Genomic DNA, 4,203 nt, shown 5'->3' on the forward strand with positions numbered 1-4,203 from the left:
AAACATAATAAAAATGTGTATTTTTATATTAAATTTAAATTAGCAGTATTTAATTAAATTATGTTAAATTATGTTTTTTTATAATGTTTATGAAGACATTATTTTTTTAGTCCATACAATATTCATTAAATAACTGAATACATTAATATAATTATTGACGCTGAAGTGGTTTAAAAGATTCTATTTTTACCCTAACTAGCATGGTTTCCGTGGTGTAGCGGTTATCACATCTGCCTAACACGCAGAAGGTCCCCGGTTCGATCCCGGGCGGAAACATTAATTTTTTTGCATTTTAATTGTTTATTTTTTTTTACCCTTTAACAAAAATGCTTGTTTTTAATGCGCCTAGCATTCTTTGTTCTTATTACTATATCCTTTAGTTACTAAACACGTTTTGTTTTTTAGACCGAATGCCGAATTCTTTACATTTACGGTGAAAATATTGTAAAAAGATACGCGACAAAGACTGTACTAAATGGTGTGAATATTAACATCAGAAAGAAATCCATGTACGTCGTTAAAAATTTACTTGACTAGTTTTTCATTGTTTTGTAAATAATTAAAAACTAAAGATTTTAGAGGAAGGTTTCTCAGAATTTTATACGCGCCGTATATTTTGTAGGATTTTCTCGATTATCGGGAAAACAGGTAGGTTTGAAGAGGTAACAGGTAATAAAGTTATAAAGTACAATATTTGTTGAACGATTTTTGATCGATTAGCTAGTTATTCACTAAGGTATAAAATATAGTTTGGTTTCTAAAAAATAGTATTACAATCCATAGTTTTACCATTATAGTGAATTCTTTATGTAATTTTTAAAGTTATAAATCAAATTAATCAAATAAATCAATATTGAGCAAGCACTTCAGAGTGGATAGGGCAAACAAAAAAAATATTTCTGATAAATTTAATATCAATCTCACATTATTCCATTGTAACTTGAAGTAGTTAAATAATAATGAATTTACAATTTATAAATACTTTTTATTTTTAGAATTTTTTTTTTATTATTATTATTTATTTAGTCCATAACACTGTTAGTATTGATAACGGTCGAATTAGGTTTAGAGTATTCTCAGCTTACGATCTTACCACTTGTTCCAATGATCCACCACTGACATTTAAAAATTGTATAATATGTTCAAGCTTTTTATTTGTGAGGTTTAATTCATTATTTTTCAAAATATAAAACTCATCTGTGTTTTTATGCAAACAGATACGCTTTGTTGGGCAAAAACGACGAGGGCAAATCGGTGTTGTTGAGATGTTTGATAGGCATGACTAAATTGGATGGCGGCAGTATAAGAATTTCCAACAAACACAATAATGACTTGGATCAGAACCAAGACCCCGACCCTATCCCTAACGCGACCGACCCCCTCGCCTTAGAAACAAATAATTGTCGTATACCAGGGCCGAACTTGGGATTCGCTCCTCAGGTACATAATGCTAATCGAGTCAATATAATATTGTAATTACCTTGAAAATTCCCCAACGATTGCCGCCCCCCACGTTTGTTATATTTTAACACCGTAATTATGTGTTCCTATTTTTTTTTTTGTCATAGTATTTTGATGTACCTTCCCCCTTTCGAATTGACGAGCTATTGAGATTTATTAGTACGCTAAACAATATATCCAAAGATTTCCTGGACGAGCAATACAGATCGATGGCGGTGATGCTGGGCTTACCAACGATGTGCAGTCTGCAAATCGCAGACTTAAGGTTGCCAATAATACCTAGTAAATACCCACATCATATAAATGTATTGTGCAATGACGTCATATCAAGAACATTCATATTCGATATAAAAATAAATTGCAATATTCAAATATACACGACCTCGAGTTATATACGTCATGGCAAATAGGTTCTCTCACATACTTGCCGCTTAGGTCTACACCTAACGTATGACGTTGATTAAGATTTTTCTGTTGATTTCAATTTTCCAACGCAAATGAGGTTTTTTTGTCTGTTTTTTTATACATTTTTTTTTATTCTATTTTTTAATATTTCCAATAGTCAGTAAGTTAGTTTATGTACAAATATTTTATAGGTACTTCTAAGGTTTGCTAAAACACTCTATTGGCTACTTCTATGTGTTTTGATTTATCTCATTGCAACATGCATTTGTATGTAGTAGCGTGTTATGATGGGTGTATCACTCTCAGCGATAATTATCAATATTTAGGTACAGCCAAAAGAAGTTATTGTCGTTGGTGTTAGCACTCATACACGAACCCGAACTGATCGTTTTAGATGACATCACTGCCGGCATTGACACAATCACGTTGAAAAAGTAGGTCGTCGTACAATATTGTTACAATAACCAGTAATATTTAATGTCCATTTTAATTTTAAAAAAATGCGTCATATTACGATCGTAGCACATAGTTTATTGGACAAAATACAAAAAGGTAAAATGTTATATAGAAACGTTAGTAACCACCAGTTAATTTTGTTACTTCAATAAAATTAATAACACATAAGATTTCTTTAAAAAATTAACATCAAAATCCTACACCAAACGGCAATGTAATAAATCATAATTGATGCCGAACATTACACAACCACACCTATAATATAAAGTAATAGCCCATAATCCATAATAATATCTTCCATTATCATTGATCAATTTTCGCAGAGCTGGTTGCACAACAGCTGTGTTATCGTCGCCGTCCAATCGCGGACTAGTCACACTCACATTTAAATACTATATAATTTTGCACTCCAAGTAATAGTTTATAGGTAGGTATCTCGTCTTTTCATCAGCTTACCGGTTTTTTTTGTCTTCGTGTAAATCTCTCACCTTTATGGCAGGCACATATTTGCAATGGACCATTCTAATTAACGCTATTATTGTAAATTGTTATAATAATTGGTAGCTCAAGGCAGCAGCAGATGAGTCTAAACGAGGCCAAAACTTTACAATTTTAACTCCTAAGATGTTTAATAGGTGAATTAAAAATATAAAAGTATATGTTTTAATTTTATTTTACGGCGATGATAATTGGGATTTATACATAATATATACAGACAATCATAAACATTTCAAAATGTACGTGATGTCAGCTAAAAACAGCGAAAAAATTGTCATAGAAGTACAAGTACAAAACGATTATTGACAGCAGTAAAAAAACCATAGTAGTTACTCAAATGTCGTTACAATGCGAATTTTTTTAGAAATCTTTAATGTGAGTTTACGACACTAAACAACAATATAGAATGTTTTAAATTTAGATACGTTCGTTTTGGAGGGAAAAAATGATTGTTTAACATTACTGGAAATGATGTCCTTACTTCTTAATGGCATGTTTAATTTAGAATATAACCCTTAAGTGCTTAGATTATACCTGTTCTAAAATTTTAAACCATATTTTTATGATACAATAGTAAATGTGATTGATTTAATACCAATAATAATATTCAGCAAAATGTTAATTACCTTTTACAATTATCTACATAATAGTATTTAAATAAATAGCTAATAAAGGTATACATTTTTGTTTCTATACAATACACACATATAGGAACACAGCGAACATTACACATCTGTCAACTTTGTCCTTGCGTCATTCTAAATTACTTTTAACTATTCTTTTTTAAAGGATAGCCTCCCTTTATTATTTTTTGTTTTTACGTTTACCATTTTATTGTTATTGCTTTGTTAGCTAAAGCACACTCGTAAATCGTTTAATATGAAAAGGTAATTTATAATAAGATATAATACCCATGCGATATTTTCACTGTAAGTTACTTCTTAACTGCATTTGTGTTTTATTTTAGTATGTGGGCACTTATAAGTCGCATGAACAAAACTAGAGGATGCACCATCATTATATCGTCGTGTAATAACTTAAACTACATGGAATCGACTGTAACACACGTAATATACAAATTTAAAAAAAAAATACAATAATGTATTGATAAATATACTTGTACCAGGTGGGAATTCTGCAAAGCGGTGTTATTATATTAGAAGGATCTGCTGAAGATATTATGACATTCTACGGAACACCCACCATTGACAAAATGCTACAAGCAGTTTTGTGCCCCACGAATAATCGACAAACAGAACCTTCAGTAAATACCATCTATACAAAAATATAACTTATTAATGCGAATCGTCTTTGACAGTACGAGTGGTACAAACTTTTGACAATAAGTTGTTAAAAACAGGACGAGAGACTGATTCGATTACA

The 4,203-nt window shown here is 30.7% G+C and overlaps 1 non-coding gene across 1 annotated transcript; it reads left to right on the top strand.

The window, feature by feature from the left end:
- Positions 1 to 203: 203 nt before the first annotated feature.
- On the top strand, positions 204 to 276 carry Trnav-aac (transfer RNA valine (anticodon AAC)). Its single transcript has one exon. It is a non-coding gene; the product is annotated as a tRNA-Val (tRNA).
- Positions 277 to 4,203: the final 3,927 nt, after the last annotated feature.

The sequence above is a fragment of the Adelges cooleyi genome, unplaced genomic scaffold (assembly GCF_023614345.1).
Source record: "Adelges cooleyi isolate 19-005CV unplaced genomic scaffold, UGA_ACOO_1.1 ACOO_flye_CR_arks_rails_tigmint_CR_PRNA_30, whole genome shotgun sequence".
Taxonomy (NCBI): Eukaryota; Metazoa; Arthropoda; class Insecta; order Hemiptera; family Adelgidae; genus Adelges; species Adelges cooleyi.